Raw genomic sequence first — 21,225 nt, forward strand, 5'->3', positions numbered from 1 at the left:
TATTGCATGAAATGATGTACAGTTACGTCATTCTGCACAATAGAGCCGCCCTGTCGCAGCATATCTGCGGTAGGTGGTCTTTAAGCAGGTAAATGTTACAAAGAATATAGCAGAATATATACAAAGAAAATCAAGGATGCAAAAATGTATTACAAATGATTGCAGAAGATAGTAGGATAAACCCCCAAACATTCTTCAAATATATTAATAGTAAAAAGGTCAGATCTGAGCATGTAGGTCCTTTACAAAATAATCTAGAGTGGGTGACTAGGAACAAAGAGAAGGCAAATTTATGTAATACATTCTTGAAACTTCCAGTTTCCGGCACCGCATGGAATAGCTACGGACCCTCTCAGCTCCCGCACTACAGCCCCAAAATTGGCATATAATATCTGCCTAGACCTCCTCTGCAGCCAGCAGCCACCTCAGGAGACCCCCCACACTCTGATGGACTAGTTCGTAGAAAAAAAAAAACGGCGCCCTCACAGCCCAGCCGGCTCAGCTGCAAATCGAGGCCAGGTCTCGGCCTTGCTGGTTACCTCAGTGGACTCCCAGGACATGGAGGTAAGTGGCTGCAACAACCCTCCACCCCCACATCTAGCCTCTCCTGCCCCACATCATGCCACCCCCTCATAGCAGCATGCCTCTTCCTCCCCATATCAGACAGATGGCAACACAGAACGCATAGCTCAGGCAGTAGCTGTGCTTTTATCCCCCATGATAGCAGCCTCCATAGAAAAGGCAATAAATGCAGGGATGAAGCAGCTTAAACAGCAGCTGGGAGAACACACCACCAGGCTCAATGAAGCTAAACACCTCCTCTCCAGTGTGGAGGAAGAATTGTATCAGGTCATGGAACAGGTCCAAGACAAAATTAACCAATACCTACTCCAAAAACTGAACGATTTCGAAAAAATAGATCCAGAAGGAGCAACCTACGGTTCATGGGAGTCCCTGAATCCCTGCAAATGTTTGCACTCTCGGATTTCTGCGCCAGATGCATTCCAGAAGCCTTGGGAATCCCTGGCCCCTGCATGGTTAAGTGAGCCCACCTCATGGGAATGTTCTCCTCTGACACAAGTCTCCCTGTATAATCATCGCAAAATATTTAAACTATGCAGCCAAGGCCTCCATCATGCAAAACCAAGATCCTGATCTTTGCAGACTACTCCGTTGAAGTATCCAAAAAAAGAAAAGCCTTCCAACAAATATGCGCGGAGCTCTATCAGCGACAAGTGAAATTCACTATAGCGTTCTCTGCAATTTTGCGACTCAAAACCCCTAACGGTGACCAGCTCTCCATCCAAGAACCTTTCGAAGCGGAAGTCTTTCTGCGCACACTTTGCGCCAATTCTCACTCCGATTCTCCTTCCAGAGCCGCCCTAAATAACTGCCCTCTGGACCAAAGAAGCCCGAGGAAGGACTCTCTGAAACGCTTCAGGCATTCTGGACCTGACCACCGCTACACTCCTCGCTGATCAATCAGAAACTACACCCACTTTGATCTCAAACGGGCACATATAATGTTTTATTACCAGGGCTCTACTAGGTCTGTTTACACCTAGACTGCCTTTTTTTTCTCAGATAAGGTAATAATCACCTAAGTGTTAGTCCTTGCTAAAATGTACTGTTTTGTTGTATGATAATCTTGTCTTTTACCTTTTTAGTTCACACTACCTCTTATGGCCTTACTGTTTTACGCCTCCTCCCTCTCACATGACCCGACCATGCTGGGCACGGCAGCATATAACATACGGGCATGTTTCCGCAATAATGCTTGGGTAGTAAATGGGAGCTGGCCTACACAGTGACTCCATGCGGAAAAAAGTGAAGTGCTCTCAATATTTTGTAGTTTGTTTTTTCCATGCACCCGCCCCCTCAAACTCCTCCCCACCCCAAACTCACCTACTCAATGCAAACTATCGCTCTCTCGATGCTCAGACACATCCATCCTATCATGGACGCATCACCTCGCGCCTCGCTAAACTGTTAGCCCTTCCCTCTAGACCTAATCCTGATGCACCTACAACACCAGCCCAAATCCCTCCTACAGATTTACCCCCATGAAAATCACCTCCTGGAATGTGAAAAGGCTTTGATCCCCCACTAAGAGACTTAAAATTCTTTGCCACCTTAAAAGATTAAACAGGCATTGCCCTACTTCAGGAAACCCACCTCATATCCCCAGACTTGATGAAACTCTGGGTAGACACTGTCTTGGGCTCCGATGCAATTGAACGCAAGGGAGGGGGTTCTCATATTGATCCATAAAAACCTCCCCTGTGATGTTATGCCTTGTAGATCCTATAGAACCCCTCTGCAACTGATCCATAATGGTAGTTTTTTCTCTTGTTATGTTGCTTTTTTACTCCGGTTGTATATGCCATGAACACAACATTTAGCCTACATGGTCTTTACTCCACATAATATACAAAAATTTATTGTCATATTACTATTTCTTGTATTGAATTATCTTTCAATAAAATCTATTAAAAAAAAATAATACATTCTTCAGCTCTGTGTATACAAAGGAGCAGCCCCAAATGATCCACAGTGGCTCAAAAGACAGAATAAAGGTGGATAAAGCACCTGGACCAGATGGCATCCACCCATGGATCCTAAAAGAATTGAGCTCTGTCATTTCAAGGCCATTGTTTGTAATACTTAGGGACTCGTTAATGGATGGACTAGTACCACTGGATTGGGGTAGGGTCAATGTGGTGCCCATATTTAAAAAGGATCAAAGTTACCAAGTAACTATAGACCTGTTAGTTTAACTTCTATAGTTTGAGAAGACACTGGAGAGTTTAATAAAAGATCACATAGATGAGTTCTTGCTGGGAAAAAAAACAGATTTAAGCAACAGACAGCATGGATTCATGAAAGACAGAAGTTATCAGACAAACCTGATTTATTTTTATGAGGAGGTAAGTAAAACCTTGGACAGTGGGGTGGCAGTAGACGTGGCATACTTTTTTGCAAAAGTGTTTGATGCAGTTCCCCATACAAGACTAATGTGTAAGGTAAAGTCTACAGGCTTAAAAAGATCAGTTCGTAAATGGATAGAAAACTGGCAAAAAAAAAACAAATTCAGAGAGTAGTAGTTAATGATTCTTACTCTGAATGGTCTAAGGACGGTTATCAGTGGTGTACCCTAAGGTTCAATGTTTGGACCCTTAATGTTTTCATATCTTTATAAATGATATAGAATCTGGGATTAAAAGTACCATGTCAGTGTTTGCAGATGACACCAAGTCATTCAGTGGAATCACATCTTTACTGGATGTCTCCAACTTACAAACATACCTCAATGCACTGTTTAATTGGGTGACTATGTGGCACATGAGATGTAATATTAATCATAGTAAAGTTATGCACTTGTGGGTTATAAATATGCATGCATCATCATACCTTCTAGGGGGGAGTACAACTGGGGGAATCCATAGTGAAGAAGGATCTTGTTTTTTTTTTTTTGTAGACCATAAGCTTAATAATAGCATGCAATACCAAGCTGTGATTTCCAAAGTAAACAAAGTCCTTTATTGTAGTAAGAAAGGTTTGCACTTCAGAGAGAGAGAGAGAGAGACATATAATTTTGTTCCTGTACAAATAATTAGTAAGCCCTCATCTGAAATATGCAGTTCAGTTTTGGACACCAGTTCTTAAAAAAGGTATTGGGAACTGGAGAAAGTGCAGAGAAGGGTGATCAAATAAGAGGAAAGGTATAGGGAAAGATTAGAGGAACTGAATTTATTTTCTCTTCAGAAGAGGAGATTAAGGGGGGAATATGATCAACATGTGTAGATACATAAGGGGTCCATATAGTGAACTTGGTGTTGAGTTATGCACATCAAGATCATCACAGAGGACACTCTTTATGTCTAGAGGAAAAGAGTTTTCATCTACAAATATAGAAAGGTTTCTTCACTGTAAGAGCTGTGAAAATGTGGACTAGACTCCCTCCAAAGGTGGTTCTGGCCAGCTCAGTAGATTTCTTTAAAAAAAAGGCCTGGATTCTTTCCTAAATGTACATAATCTAACTGGGTACTGACATTTATAGGTGAAGTTGATTCAGGGAATATCCAAATGCCTCTCGGGGGATCAAGAAGGAAAATGGATCATGGTTTGCTGTTTTTTTTTTTTTTTGCCCTCCTCTGGATCAACTGTGGGTATAGGATTGTGTATATGGGGTTGTATAGTTGTTGTTTTTTCTATTGGTTGAACTATATAGACTTGTGTCTTTTTTCAACCTGACTAACTATGTAACTACTGTATGTAACAAAGCATATCCCTCTATAGTATGCACTTGTCTTAATCCAGAGCACCAAGTGTCATTTATAATTTCTCTGCTATAAGGATGAGTCACTTCTGATAGGTTTTCCTGACACCAAGAGAAAAATGCTGACAAGGGAGGGAATTCCAGCTGATTGACAGCCTCAAACATGTTCCTGTGTGTTGTGTGAAACAGGGGGGGGAGGGCAATTCCCTCCAATCAGCTCATAGAACTCTCTTTACTGATGTAATCTCACCTCTCCACCCCCTGCTTTTTCAGAGCTGAGAGATTCTGTGTACATTCTGAACTTTGCGTGTATGTAGGAGAAAGACAGCTGTAGATAAACAGGCACAATTGGTATATGAGGTTTTGTTTCATCTCTGTGTATCACCTGGGGCCAGTAATTTCACTATGCATATGTAACGATTTACAATCACTATAACGGTTTATTAAGGCATACAGTCCAGTGCTTGATTAAAAGAGAAGTATGTTTTTTTTTTTTTTTTTAATAATGCTTACCTAGGTGGATGCAGCATCGGTTAGATGCTGCATCTGTCGCCTGCCAGCTCTAAGGCTAAGAACCAATGGATCAAACACCACCGATCGCTCTGTTCTCAGAGCTCCCGAGCAGAGAGCTGGTGACTGTTAGTCACTGCTGTCTGCTCTGCCCCTGCAGCGATCACTGGAGCTTTGGAGGGGGTGGGAGCGGTTGGCTCAGGCTCTCGGCGACTTGCTGAGAAGCTATGCCGGGTGCCGGTCCAGGCATGTGGGCAGATCACGACCATATAGTCACGATCTTTCCCAAGCCTGGACCGGTTCTGTAACGTCAGCCAACAGTGGGCTTCGGGAGTGGGGAAGGAACTACGAGCTTTGGCTGTACTTCTCCTTTAACCACTTAAGGACCGCCCACTGTATATATACGTCCACAGAATGGCACGGCTGGGCAGATGGACGTACCTGCACGGCCTGTACATCTACCCAGCCATGCGTCACGGGCACGCGCCCGTGACCCAGTCCGAAGCTCCGGGACCGTGGGACCCGATCGCCGCTGGGGTCTCGCGATCGGTCCCCGGAACTAAAGAACGGGGAGAGCCGTGTGTAAACACGGCTTCCCCGTGCTTCACTGTGGCGGCTGCATCGATCGTGTCATCCCCTTTATAGGGAGACACAATCGATGATGTCACTCCTACAGCCACACCCCCTACAGTTGTAAACACACACTAGGTGAAACACAACCCCTTCAGCGCCCCCTGTGGTTAACTCCCAAACTGCAACTGTCATTTCCACAATAAAGAATGCATTTTAAATGCATTTTTTGCTGTGAAAATGACAATGGTCCCAAAAATGTGTCAAAATTGTGCGAAGTGTCCGCCATAATGTCGCAGTCACAAAATAAATCGCTGATCGCCGCCATTAGTAGTAAAAGAAAAAATGCAATAAAACTATCCCCTATATTGTAAACGCTATAAATTTTGCGCAAACCAACCGATAAACGCTTATTGCGGTTTTTTTTACCAAAAATATGTAGAAGAATACGTATCGGCCTAAATTGAGAATTATTTTTTTTTATATATATTTTTGGGGGATATTTATTATAGCAAAAAGTAAAAAACATTGAATTTTTTTCAAAACTGTCGCTCTATTTTTGTTTATAGCACAAAAAATAAAAACCGCAGAGGTGATCAAATACCACCAAAAGAAAGCTCTTTTTGTGGGAAAAAAAGGACGCTAATTTTGTTTGGGAGCCACTTCGCACGACCGCGCAATTGTCAGTTAAAGCGACACAGTCCCGAATCGCAAAAAGGGGCCTGGTCCTTTACCTGCATTTTGGTCCGGGGCTTAAGTGGTTAAATACCAAAAGGTGCTAAATATCAAACACGTAACATGTAAATTGAATACAATCAATATTTAAACAGAATCAACTATGTAGGAGGAATGAAAATGGTTGATGCAAAGCCATTCTCTTCTAACAAGCTGAAGTTTCTGAAAACAGTTCAATGTAAAAAGTTTACACAATGGCAAGAATGAGCATTGCAACAAGACACAGGGTAGTGTCAACAATGTCTCTCACAGGCAGATTTTTTTTTTTTACTTAGACAAGTAAGTTCAAGTGAGACATCATGCAATACCAAGCCATATTGGTTCTGCAGCAGGACAATGACCCCAAACATACAGCAAAAGTCATAAAGAACTATCTTCAGTGAAAAGAAGAGCAAAGTCTAAATAAAATAAAATAATACAATAAAATATTTTTTTTCTTCTGCTATTACACATGGCGACTTTTCCCTGTCAATGTTTAGGACATCGGCATAGGTATAGCTATGTAAAAAAAATGCTGTTTAAAGTAATTCTTTGTACATAAACAGAAACAACGCTGGGTGCAATTTAAAGCACACACTAATTTTGGTAGCATAATTATTAATGTGGAATGTATGTTCCTTGCAAAAGGACATCATTTTTTTGTCAAGTTGTCGTGCTTTAAGTTCCACTTACATAGTCAGATCTTTTGAGCCTGGAATGGATTTTAAGGGTACCTTCTAAGATTCTATATCGAACCCTTATTCAAGCATGCAGTCTGGCTGGCCAGGAAAGATATGTATATATAATGATTGGGGGTTCTAAGTAATTTTCTAGCAAAAAATACAGATTTTAACCAAATGTCAGAAATAGGCTTAGTCATGAAAGGTTGTTAATGTCAGTGGCAGTTAGTCAGTTCCCCTGTGTCAGTAAAGCCTTGTACACGCGATCAGTCCATCTGATGAGAACGGTCTGAAGGACCGTTGTCATAGGTTAAACTTTGAAGCTGACTGATGGTCCGTCGTGCCTACACACCATCACTTAAAAAAATCGTTCTGATCGTGTCAGAACGCGGTGACGTAAAACACAATGTCGTGCTGAAAAAAACGAAGTTCAATGCTTCCAAGCATGCGTCGACTTGATTCTGAGCATGCCTGGATTTTTAACCAATGGTTGTGCCTACTAACGATCAATTTTTTCCCATCGGTTAGGAATCCATAGGTTAAATTTAAAGCAAGTTTTTTTTTTTAACCTATGGTTAACTAACCTATGGGGCCTACACACGATCGGTTTGGACCAATGAAAACGGTCCATCAGACCGTTGTCCTCTGGTTAACCTATCGTGTGTACGAGGCCTTAGTGTCAGATTGACTGCTACAGTATGGCAGTCCTGTTATAAGTTAATGATCACCGTCATTACTAGTTAAAACATTTTTTTCCAGTGTATATACCATAGTTTGTAGGTTTCACGCAAACCAATAGTAAAACACTAATTGAGATTTTTTTATCAAGAAACATGTATGATCGGCAGTGACAGAGCAAGGAAAACACAGAGCTCCACGTCCTGTCTGGGAGAGAGGAGACCGATGCTGTGTCCCTTGTACATAGGGACACAGATCGGTCACCTCCCCCAGTCAGTCCCCTCCCCCCACAGTAAGAATCACTCCCAGGGAACACATTTAACCCTTTCCTCGCCCCCTAGTGTTAACCCCTTCCCTGCCAGTCACATTTATACAGTAATCAGTGCATATTTTTAAAACTGTTCGCTGTATAAATGTGAATGGTCCCAAAATAGTGTCAAAAGTGTCCGATGTGTCCGCCCCAATATCGTAGGCCTGACAAAAATCGCAGATCGCCGCCACTACTAGTAAAAAAAAAAAGAATAATTCATAAATCTATCCCCTATTTGTAGGCGCTATAACTTTTGCGCAGACCAATCAATATACGCTTATTGCGATTTTTTTACCAAAAATATGTCGAAGAATACGTATTGGCCTAAACTGAGAAAATTAAAAAATAAATAAAAATTGGGATATTATTATAACAAAAATTTAAAAAATATTGTGTTTTTTTCAATATTTTCTGTCTTTTTCTGTTTATAGCGCAAAAAATAAAAACCGCAGAGTTGATCAAATACCACCAAAAGAAAGCTCTATTTGTGGGAAAAAATATAATTTGGGTACAGTGTTGTATGACCGCGCAATTGTCATTCAAAATGCGTCAGCGCTGAAAGCTGAAAATTGGTCAGGGCAGGAAGGGGGTTTAAGTGCCCAGTAAGGAAGTGGTTAAATTGCATAAAAAAAACCAGTGGTGATCAAAAACCACCAATACAAAGCTCTATGTATGTGGAAAAATTATATAGATTTTGTTTAGGTGTTGCATGACCGCGCAATTATCAGCTAAATTAGCACAATAGCAAAAAATAGCCTGGTCGTGAAGGGGGTAAAATCTTCCGGGGGTCAAGTGGTTAAATGCAATAAGGCATAGGGGACAAATAACACTGAAAATAATATTAATAATAATACTGATGAGTAACAAGGTTGAATAATAGTCTTAGGGCTCTTTCACACGGGATGGATCAGTGATCCCCGCTGACCCGGCGGATGACAGGGCGGTCCCCGCACACTGTGCAGGGACCGCCCTGTCTTTTTTCCGCTCTTCTCTATGGATGGATCGGATGAACACGGACCGTCTGTCCATGTTCACCCGATCCGATCCGCAGACGGATGGAAAAATAGGGTTTTCCTCCGTCTGCAGAATTGGAGGATTGCGGAACCGGGTGAGATCGGGTGTCAGCGGATGAACATCCGCTGACACGCGCAATCTCATAGGGACCAATGTATGTCCCTTTTTCATCCGTACCCGGATGGATGAAAAAGGGGACATACGGTCCGCCCGTGTGAAAGAGCCCTAAAAGTGGTTGTAAACCCTGTACTACTGCTTTTACCTACAGTAAGCCTATAATAAGACGTACCTGTAGGTACCGCAAATATCCCCTAAACTTGCACCGTTTAGGAGATATTCACTGTATCCGCCGCACGTGTCAACATCATTGGCACATGCGCACTGAAGAAACGGCTAGCTTGTGATGTTTACTTTAGTAGCTGTGCCATGACCGGCGGCTCCCGCGTGCATGCAATCACTGCTTTGGAGCCAGCGAACGCGGGAGACATGTCACCAGTCACAGTGCTGTACGCAAATTGCTGCAAGGTAGGTATGGTAAGTATTTCATATTTCATAACGAGCTAGTATGCAACGAATATTAGCTCATTATGCCTTTGTCTTACAGGTTGTTGTTGTTTTTTTTTTTTTTAGAGAGAGTTTACAACTAGAGTTGAGCGGACACCTGGATGTTCGGGTTCGGACCCGAACCCAGACTTTGAAAAAAAAGTTTGGGTTCGGGACCGAACCCGAACCCGGACTTTGACCCGAACCCGAACCCCGTTGAAGTCAATGGGGACACGGACTTTTGACTACAAAAATGTCTCTAAAAAACTAAGGGAAAGGGCTGGAGGGCTGCAAATGGCAGCAAAATGTCGGGAAGAGCATGGCAAGTACTCTGGAAATAAATGTGGATAGGGAAATAACTTAAAATAACATAAAAAAATAAAATAAAACATATAATGATTTTTGACCTTTGAGGACGAGGTCCATACAGTTTTGTTCAAAATTATTGAACCCCCCAATGCTGTAAAGGGTTTTAGGGAATTTAGTGTACATTTGTAATTGTATTCAGAATGAAATCCTACAAGGACTTCATAAAGAACCATATGCAACTAATATGACATCAATTGGTTTTGTAATACAGTAGTAAATGCAAAATTCAAGGCAATGGACACTGTTGAAACGCTACCTGGTCGTGGCAGAAAGAAGATGCTGACTTCGACTGTGGTGCGCAACCTGAAGCGTAGAGTGGAGAAAAGTCCCCGTGTGACTGCTGAGGAACTGAGAAAATATTTGTCAGATGTGGGTACTGAAGTTTCTGCTCAGACAATACAGCGCACACTGCGTAATGAAGGCCTCCGTGCCAGAACTTCCAGGCGCACCCCCTTGCTGTCTCCAAAGAATAAGAGTCGACTGCAGTATGCCGAAAGTCATGTGGGCAAACCACACACGTTTTGGGATTGTGTTCTGTGGACTGATGAAACAAAATTACAACTGTTTGGGCCCATGGATCAACGCTATGTTTGGAGGAAGAACAAGGCCTATGATGAAAAGAACACCTTGCCTACTGTGAAGCATGGCGGGGGGTCAATCATGCTTTGGGGCTGTTTTGCTTCTGCAGGTACAGGGAAGCTTCAGTGTGTGCAAGGTACCATGAATTCTCTTCAGTACCAGGAGATGTTGGATGACAATGTGATGCAGTCCGTCACAAACCTGAGGCTTGGGAGACGTTGGACCTTTCAACAGGACAATGATCCCAAGCATACCTCCAAGTCCACTAGAGCATGGTTGCAGATTAATGGCTGGAACATTTTGGAGTGGCCATCGCAGTCACCAGACTTAAATCCGATTGAGAACCTCTGGTGGGACTTAACCTCCCTGGCGGTATGATTCTGTCTGGAATTACGTACCGAAAGCGGTACAATTATTTGCAAGGAAATTTGGCATTTAATACTATAGGCCTGTAATTCTTAGGAATAACTCGCTTAAATCTGACCAAACAAGAATCTAATAGGCATCCCGGGTATGGCATTTTTTTAACCACTTCCAGACCTTAGGTGTTTTTCAGATTCGGCATTTACAAGACTAAAACAGTTTTTTTTGCTAGAAAATTACTTAAAACCCCCAAAAATTATCTATATTTTTTTTATAACACCCTAGAGAATAAAATGGCGGCCATCGCAATACTTTTTGTCACACCGTATTTGCGCAGCGGTCTTACAAGCGCACTTTTTTTGGAAAAAAATCCCTTTTTTGAATTAAAAAATAAGACAACAATAAATTTGGCCCAATTGTTTTATATATTGTGAAAGATAATGTTACGCCGAGTAAAATGATACCCAACATGTCACGCTTTAAAATTGCGCCCGCTCGTGGCATGGCGTCAAACTTTTACCCTTAAAAATCTCGATAGGCGACGTTTAAAAAATTCTATAGGTTGCATTTTTTGAGCTACAGAGTAGCTCTAGGGCTATAATTATTGCTCTCGCTCTAACGATTGCGGCGATACCTCACTTGTGTGATTTGAACACCGTTTTCATATGTAGGCGCTACTCACGTATGCGTTCGCTTCTGCGCGCGAGCTCGTCGGGATGGGGCGCTTTAAAAAATTATTTTTTTGTTTTCTTATTTTCTTTTATTGATTTTATTATTTTTTACACTGAAATAAAAAAAAAATTAAAAAATGATCACTTTTATTCCTATTACAAGGAAAAAAGCATGACAGGTCCTCTTAAATATGAGATCTGGGGTCAAAAAGACCTCAGATCTCATATTTAGACTTAAATGCAAGAAAAAAAAAAAGGAAAATTTGTCATTTAAAATAAATGACAACAAAAAAATTGTCTCTTTAAGAGGCTGGGCGGGACTGACGTTTTGACGTCATTTCCGCCCAGCAGAGCTATGAGGACGGGTGGGGGCCATCTTGCCCTCACTCAAGTCCTCACTCACCAGGCGGCAGCATCCGATCTCCTCCGCCGCTACCAACGGCTACGGTAAGCGGTGGAGGGCGCGGAAAAGCGTCGGGAGGGGGGGGCCCTCTCCCGCCACCGATAACGGCGATCTCGCGGCGAATCCGCCGCGGAGACCGCCGTTATCGTTTACACGGCCGCCCACAGAAAATATGGATACCTCGGTTGTGGCAGCAGCTGCTGCCGTTACCGAGATATCCATATTTAAAAACAGGACGTACATTTACTATAGGCGGGTCGGGAAGTGGTTAAAAACAAAATTATAAATTATAATATAATAAATAATTATAAATAATTATAACAAATAATAATATAATTCTAATAAAAATTATTCAATAATGTAATCAAATCAAAATCACTGAAATTTTCTCAGTTGCAAAATTGTCGCTGTCATTATTTTTTTTTTTATGACGAATTTCCCCACAAATCGCTATCGCACAATTCTGCAAGTGATTATAATTTATTATCGCTGTTTTCTAGCTGATCTAAAACCATTTTTGACATAAAGGGACACTTTTGGTTGCTATGGACAATCTACAGTTTGCAGAAAGAAAGCACAGTTTTTATTATATAAAATGACATGTAGGGCACTGGGCAGACCACTAGGGACAAGGGGGGGGTGTATTTTTTACATACAGTACTGTAATCTATAAGATTACAGTATACTGTATGTATTGTGTTTGTTTACGTTTTTTAATTTGGCGCCGATCTCCGCTCCCGTGCGTCGTAACGTCGCAGGGAACGGAGATCAACGGCACAGGAGGACGCTGTGTGAATCAAACGAGGTCCCACTCGCTCACACAGCGCGGTGGCATCGCTGGATCCAGGACAAGGTAAGCCAGCGCACGCTGCAGGCTCTGCATATCTACCCCGAGCGTGACTCGGGGATACCGATTATAGCAGAAAAAATCCACCCCGAGTCACGCTCGGGGATACCGCCAGGGGGGTTAAAGAAAGCAGTTGCATTGCGCAAGCCTAAGAATGTGACTGAAGGTGGAAGCGGCGGTGGAGGAGGAGGAGGAGGTAGCCAACACAGCAGGTTTTGGTTTTTAATTGATTTATTTTTTAAATTAGGGTAAATACCCAAAATAGTGAGACAGATCTAGGGTTGCTACCTCATCCCTTTAAACCTGAACACAGAGTTACACAGGTTCTGGGGCTAATTTAATGTCGATAGACTCGATAAGGCACCAAGTGAGTTTAATTAACAGCACCTTAATCAGCCAGAGAACCTGTGTAATTAATATGTTTTTGCTTTGAAAGGGATGAGATGGCAACCCTAGAAAGCTCAGAAAAAAACAATGGCTGGGTAAGGCCGGCCCGGTGTCTATTCTGCACAAGGTACGGACAACTCCTCTGGGATCCATGCCTGGTTCATTTTAATGAACGTGAGCTTGTCCACATTGGCTCTGGACAGGCGGCTGCGCTTGTCTGTGATAACGCCCCCTGCCGTGCTAAATACACGTTCAGACAATACACTGGCCGCAGGGCAGGCCAGCACCTCCAAGGCGTAAAGGGCAAGCTCAGGCCATGTGCCCAATTTGGAGACCCAGAAGTTTAAGGGGGCATAGCCGTCATTCAGTACGTGTAGCGGTGTGCTCACATACTGCTCCACCATGTTGCTGAAATGCTGCCTCCTGCTAAAACGTTCCATATCAGCTGGTGGTGCTGTTTGTTGTGGCGTGCTGACAAAGCTTTTCCACATTTCGGCCATGCTAACCCTGCCTTCTGAGGTGCTGGCGGTGCCCCTGCTGCGTTGGTGACCTCTTCCTCCTCCTCTGCCTTCACCTTCTGCTTCCACTGTGCCCCCGCTGCAGCATGCGCTTGTACTCGCGCATCTTGCGTTCACGCTCCAGTGAGGGGATTAAGGACGGTACATTGTCCTTGTAATGGGGATCCAGCAGCGTGGCCACCCAGTAATCAGCACCTGTCATAATGTGCGAAACACGCCGGTCGTTGCGGAGACACTGCAGCATGTAATTGCTCATGTGTGCCAGGCTGCCCAGAGGCAACGAAAAGCTGTCCTCTGTGGGAGGTGTATCATCTGTGTCCTCTGTATCCCCCCCAGCCACGCACCAGTAATGGCCATGAGCTGGTCTGGATGCCATCCTGCTGTGAACATGGCTCCTCCTCCATGTCTTCCTCCTCCTCATCCTCCACCGCGTCATCCTCCAGAACTGTGCCCTTGCTAGACAATTGTGTACCTGGCCTTTGTTGGTGCACGAACCCACCCTCGGAGCCACTTGTGAATGACTGCCCTGAAAGCCTTGCAAATGATCCCGATTCCTCCTCCTCCTCCTCCTCCTCCTGTGCCACATCCTGTTCCATCATCGCCCGTATCGTTTTTTCAAGGAGGCATAGAACTGGGATAGTCACGCTGAGAGCGGCGTCATTGGCACTGGCCATGTTGTTGGAGTACTCAAAACAGCGCAACAAGGCACACAGGTCTCGCATGGAGGCCCAGTTATTGGTGGTAAAGTGGTTCTGTTCCGCAGAGCGACTCACGCGTGTGTGCTGCAGCTGGAACTCCACTATCGCCTGCTGCTGCTCGCACAGTCTGGCCAGCATGTGCAAGGTGGAGTTCCACCTTGTGGGCACATCACATATGAGGCGGTGAGCAGGAAGGCCGAAGTTACGTTGCAGCGCTGCCAGGCGAGCAGCAGCAGGGTGAGAATGCCGAAAGTGCGCACAGACGGCCCACACTTTCTGCAGCAGCTGTGGCATATCGGGGTAAGTTCTCAGGAAACTCTGCACCACCAAATTCAGCACATGCGCCAGGCAAGGGATGTGCGTCAAACCGGCTAGGCCCAGAGCTGCTACGAGATTTCGCCCGTTATCGCACACCACCAGGCGTGGCTTGAGGCTCACTGACGCCAACCACTCATCGGTCTGTTGTTCCATGTCCCTCCACAACTCCTGCGCGGTGTGTGGTTTTTCCCCCAAACAGGAAAGTTTTAAAACTGGCTGTGCTGAAGTTGGTGGTTAATTTGTTACGCTGACTGGATGAGGAGGCGGTAGAGGATGAGGAAGCGGAGTAGAAGGAGTTAGGAACAGGAGGCAAACTGAAGCGCCCTGCAATCCTCGGTGGTGGAAGGACATACGCCAAACTGCTATCCGCCTCAGGCCCAGCCGCCACTACATTTACCCAGTGCGCTGTTAGGGAGATATAATGTCCCTGACCGTGCTTACTGGTCCACGTATCCGTAGTTAGGTGGACCTTGGCACAGATGGCGTTGCGCAGTGCACACCTGATTGTGTCCCCCACTTGGTTGTGCAGGGAAGGGATGGCTCGCCTGGAAAAGTAGTGGCGGCTGGGCACGACGTACTGTGGGACAGCCAATGCCATCAGGCTTTTAAAACTCTGCGTCTCCACCAGACAGAATGACAGCATTTCAGAGGCCAGTAATTTTGAAATGCTGGCATTCAGGGCCAGGGATCGCGGGTGGGTAGAGGGGTACTTCCTCTTACGCTCCAGTGTTTGGGAGATGGAGAGCTGAATGCTTCCATGGGACATTGTGGAGATGTTTGGTGACCCAGGTGGTAGTGTTGCTTGCCGGTCCTCTAATTGAGGGGTAGCAGGTGGCACTGTCACTACGGAGGTGGATGAAGAGGCAGAGAGGCCCGAGACTGATGCAGAAGAGGAAGCAGGAGGAGCCAGAGACCTTTCTTGGTTTTTGAGGTGTCTACTCCACTGCAGCTCGTGCTTTGCACTTAGATGCCTGGTCATGCAGGTTGTGCTCAGGTTGAGAACGTTTATGCCTCGCTTCAGGCTCTGATTGCACAACGTGCAAACCACACGTGTCTTGTCATCAGCACATTGTGTGAAGAACTGCCTTGCTAGGGAACTCCTTGGACCTGGCTTTGGTGTGCTTGGTCCCTTGCTGCGTTGGGCAGTAGCAGGTGTACTGTCTAGGGGACAGACGCTCTGCTTTGGCACCCTGCTCCCTCTTCTGCTGTGCTGGTGGCTCTGTGCGACCACCGCCTCTTCCTCCGAACTACATGGGTCACCTGCATGAGGTTGATTCCATGTCGGGTCGAGGACCTCATCGTCCTCCACATCATCTTCCACCCAGTCTTCACCACTGCCCTCCTTGTCGGTCTGCACAATTGCAAAAGCACCAGCAGTTGGCAACTGTGTTTCATCATCATCATGCAAGACGTGCTGTGATGGTCCCCCCTTGAACTCATCCTGAAATATAAGTGGCTGGGCATCGGTGCACTCAATCTCTTCCCCTTCTGGGGCTGGGCTAGGTGGATGGCCCTGAGAACACATGCTAACAGACTCATCAAAAAGAAGAAGAGACTGCTGCATGCTTTGGGGCTCAGACTGCTTGGCTGATTTGCAAGGGGGTGAGGTGAAAGACTGATGGTGGACATCGGCTGCAGGCGCCAACTCTGAGCTTTCAGCAAAAGACTGGTTGGAAAACAATGTGAAGGAACTGGAGGCACTGTCAGTAACCCAATCTACTACCGCCTGTTCTGCTCCTGGCCTCAACATTCGTAGAGCTGGATTAGGCCCGACCAAATACCGCTGCAGGCTCTGTAGGCTACTCACACCTGAGAAAGGTGTTTCACTTGTGCTTGTAGCTGGCACAGATCGACCACGTCCTCTCCCTGTAACAGGAGCTCCACCAGCAGCACCATGACCGCGGCCACGTCCCTTATTTGACGTTTTCCTCATATTTCTCAAATTTAGGGTCTTGCCCTAATTTTGAGAAATTTTAAATACAAAAATAGTGTAAGCTGGTGAAATAGGCAGAGATTCACCTATATATTTCTCTACCTATAGCAATAAGCAGGAAGCCAGCACTAAACAATGTACTGCACAGACAGTATATCACAGGGGACAGGTGGAGTGCTGGTGAAATGGGCAGAGATTCACCTATATATTTCTCAAATTTAGGGTCTTGCCCTAATTTTGAGAAATTTTAAATACAAAAATAGTGTAAGCTGGTGAAATAGGAAGAGGTTCACCTATATATTTCTCTAGCTATAGCAATAAGCAGGAAGCCAGCACTAAACAATGTACTGCACAGACAGTATATCACAGGGGAAAGGTGGAGTGCTGGTGAAATGGGCAGAGAATCACCTATATATTTCTCAAATTTAGGGTATTGCCCTAATTTTGAGAAATTTTAAATACAAAAAAGTGTAAGCTGGTGAAATAGGCAGAGATTCACCTATATATTTCTCCACCTATAGCAAGAAGCAGCAACCCAGCCCTAAACAATGTACTGCACAGACTGTATATCACAGGGGACAGGTGCAGTGCTGTTGAAATATACAGAGTCACCTATAGATTGCTGACTGCCCCTATAGGAAAAATATTTCAGGAACCTGTCCCTGACTATGTACTTGAAAAAAACACAGTATATCACAGGTGCACAGGTGGTGTGGCAGGTGTAGTGCTGTTGAAATACTCAGTCACCTATAGAGTGCTGACTGCCCCTATAGGAAAAATATTTCAGGAACCTGTCCCTGACTATGTACTTGACAGAAACACAGTATATCACAGGTGCACAGGTGGTGTGGCAGGTGTACTGCTGTTGAAATACTCAGTCACCTATAGAGTGCTGACTGCCCATATAGGAAAAATATTTCAGGAACCTGTCCCTGACTATGTACTTGACAGAAACACAGTATATCACAGGTGCACAGGTGGTGTGGCAGGTGTAGTGCTGTTGAAATACTCAGTCACCTATAGAGTGCTGACTGCCCCTATAGGAAAAATATTTCAGGAACCTGTCCCTGACTATGTACTTGACAGAAACACAGTATATCACAGGTGCACAGGTGGTGTGGCAGGTGTAGTGCTGTTGAAATACTCAGTCACCTATAGAGTGCTGACTGCCCCTATAGGAAAAATATTTCAGGAACCTGTCCCTGACTATGTACTTGACAGAAACACAGTATATCACAGGTGCACAGGTGGTGTGGCAGGTGTACTGCTGTTGAAATACTCAGTCACCTATAGAGTGCTGACTTCCCCTACAGGAAAAATATTTCAGGAACCTGTCCCTGACTATGTACTTGACAGAAACACAGTATACCACAGGTGCACAGGTGGTGTGGCAGGTGCACTGCTGTTGAAATACTCAGTCACCTATAGAGTGCTGACTGCCCCTATAGGAAAAATATTTCAGGAACCTGTCCCTGACTATGTACTTGACAAAAACACAGTATATCACAGGTGCACAGGTGGTGTGGCAGGTGCAGTGCAAACTGCCCCTATAGTTGAACAAAATTCCTAAACTATATGAAGCACAGCAGATGTCACAGGAATAGAGTGCTTGTTGATATTTCTGGAGCAGCATACACCTAAAACTGTCCCTAAGCAGATTCAGCAGCCTTTCCCTCACATAAGTGAAGCAGTGACAACGAGCCAGATGCCATAAGATGATGCAGATATCAAAGAAATAAAGTGTGCTTCTTGATATTTCTGGAGCAGCATAGCAGCATACACCTAACACTGTCCCTGAGCAGATTCCGCAGCCTTTCCCTCACATAAGTGAAGCACAGTGACAACGAGCCAGATACACCTAAGCCTTTCCCTAAGCAGCAGATTCCAGCAGCCTTTCCCTATCATGAGTGAAGCAGAGTGACGATCTGTGCTGTGTGCCTCTATCTAATATAGAGACTGGTCACATGATGGGTCACATGCTGCACTGGCCAATCACAGCCATGCCATAAGTAGGCATGGCTGTGATCAGTTCCCAGTCACAGTAGTAACACGAATGGCGATTGGCTGCCGTGCAGCGCGCCAAAACATACCCGAACTCCGAACCCGAACCCAGACTTTTTCCAATTATTCGGGTTCGGGTCCGGGTTCGGGAAAAACCCAAAGTCCGTACCGAACCCGGGTACGCTCAACCCTATTTACAACCACATTATGATTATGGAGAGACAACTGGCGTTACATTTCGTGAATCAAATCCAGCACTAGACTGGAGTGAAAGCACAAACAAATGTGTAAAAAAGTATAAAAAATGCTTGTCTTCATCATACATTTTCAATGTTATCACTGTTCATTTGATAGCCATCATTTTGTATTCCCTTATCAAGGATGAGCTGCAAACACGCCGGAGCTCATCCTTATTACTTATATTGAAAATTGGTAAAGGTAAATGCAATGACAGTTCTGGAGGCAGGACTAGAGCCATGGAAGTAATAATAGGCTGCTTTAACAGGGATACTTCTTGTAGCTCTGATTTCTATTAACAAGGTAACCATGTAAGGTTTGACTATCGCTGTTAACAGGTCTTAAATACAGAAGAGGTCTTAAATAAAGAAAAGTGGAGCCATTGGCTATAGGCATAGGTGTGCGCAGCCTTTGGCATTAGGGTGTGCACCCCAAAGCTCAAACGCACTCTACCGATCACTCATGATGTTTATTCAGAAAGGGAAGGGGCCGGTAAATGGCATATTTACTGGCCCCTTCCCCCACTCATCCTAAAACATCCACAGCAACAACCGGTGGGAAAGGGGGAAAGCAGGCAGTGCTGTGGGGGGAAGATGGGGGAGCCAAGTCAGTAGGGGGAATCTGTTCTGCACAGGGTGATTAGGGTGTGCCTGGGCATACCTGGCACACCCTGTGCGCACGCTTATGCCTATAGGTTTTAATCATAACTTTAACTATCATTTAAAGATATGAAAATATTGGCTGCTAAGGCCAACTCTATTATTTTTTTTTTGCTATTTTTTTCTTCAATGTCTCTTTGAATGGCAACACCATGCTATAGTTCACATATAAATTCACATCAATTTTTGTGCATTGGAAATTTCTCAAAATGTGCTAAGGATATGGAAGAACTTGTAGAAATACAGGTGTTATAAAAAGGGTTCTTTAAGCACAAGTCACAATGCGAGGTGGCCTTGAACAACAAATGCATGTTGACAATGAGCATAATTTTTTTCTAGGTTATGGTTCCTACCTGTGTGTTATTAACTCTTGCAGTTCCAGACTAAATGATGTCATTCATATATAGCTTATTTTAAAATATGGACAGACACCTATAATGTCCACTCTATCACCAACAAGCACTGTAACATAGGAACACAAAATATAAAACTTATGATAGCTGAAAACTCAACAGGATTATACAGCGTAGACTGGTACTTAGCCCTTGCGTGCAGCTCATTTCCCAATAAAGTTACCTTTATGTTTTTCTACTAGCAATGTCAAATAGCGACACATAGCTTTATGACGTGTCTGGAAATGCAAGTCCTGCAGTCTGCTGACATTGATATTACTGGACAGGCCTGTATAACCAGTGTTATGGATGAAAAAAATGAATGAATGAAGCTGCAGATATGGCAGGCTGGGTAGTAACACGTACAGAACATTCCCCTGCAGCAAACTTACACTGAAATGAAGAGGATGCAACACATTTCACACAGTACATTTCGCTAAAGATTATCTTTGGTGGTTGGCAGATGTGACAGAAAAAAAGGTCATGTCCTGTTTATGCTATGTAAAGAATATATAAGTTTGGGGATCCTTACCTAGAGATCTGTAGATAGGATGCTCTGATCAGATGTTCAGTTCAAGCTGAGTCTGTTAGAATAGACCCTTGTACTCTGTTAGAAAGAATCAGGGATTAGAGGGGAGGAGAGCTGTTATTCTCTCCGCTGTATGGTTACTAAGCAGCATGCACAGAGGAGGATGGAATGAGCCATATAACATACACTACCACAACTGGAGAGTTGCTTTATGTGTCTTTATTTGTATTCAAGACAGCTATCGACTATAAAAAAAAAGACGATGCTTGTAGTGCAATTGTGTATGAATGGTTAAACCTATTATTCCCTAGCAGAGTATGTGTACTGCTGTCCGTAGCAGATCCTAATGTATATTTTGATAGTGTTATTCTATATATTCTGGTATTTATGGTGTGTGTATATGTTTTATCAATGCACCTTTTCTCTATAAGAATATAATTGTGCTTCTGTAGCAAATAAAGACAGTGAATGATTAAACCAAACCAATAATATCAGCAACATTCTCTCTCACATGAAATTGAGCAAATGCATAATAATCAATAATAAAAAAAAAGAGTGGACAAACATTTTGATGAGATCAGATTTCATTTATAAACACTAATATTTATACAGATACTCCTTGTTTAGCGACTTACCTGTTTGACGACCACTCAGACTTACGACCAGCTCTCCCCACCCTAATGACCCACTATACTTCAGTGTATTGTACAGTACAGAATTGTCTGTACTTATGCAAATTAAAACAATGTTTTTGAGCTGGGGTTTTGTGTTTGAGACCTTTTAATCACAATAGAGTACAGTACAGTAGTTAAAGCGGTGGTTCACCCTAAATAACAAGTTTCTACCATTAAATCCAGCATACTAGCGTGAGCTACAGTATGCCCTTATTTATTTTTTTGGCGCCGTACTCACAGTTTAATCCCGTAGTGAAGTTTCAGACTCCCCGCGGGCGTTCTTATGCAGAGGGAAGATGATTGACGGCCGGCTATGGCGCGTCACGCTTCCCGAAATTAGCCGGAGTAG

At 44.0% G+C, this 21,225-nt stretch overlaps 1 protein-coding gene across 1 annotated transcript in view; it reads right to left on the reverse strand.

The window, feature by feature from the left end:
• CAMK1G (calcium/calmodulin dependent protein kinase IG) overlaps window positions 1–20,358 on the reverse strand; it is a 120,908-nt gene extending 100,550 nt beyond the window's left edge. Inside the window, exon 1 of the mRNA XM_040337523.1 lies at window positions 20,206–20,358. The gene's annotated coding sequence lies outside the window, so the exon portion shown is untranslated. The remainder of the gene's footprint in view (window positions 1–20,205) is intronic.
• Window positions 20,359–21,225: the final 867 nt, after the last annotated feature.

Source organism: Rana temporaria, chromosome 2 (assembly GCF_905171775.1).
Source record: "Rana temporaria chromosome 2, aRanTem1.1, whole genome shotgun sequence".
Lineage (NCBI taxonomy): Eukaryota > Metazoa > Chordata > Amphibia > Anura > Ranidae > Rana > Rana temporaria.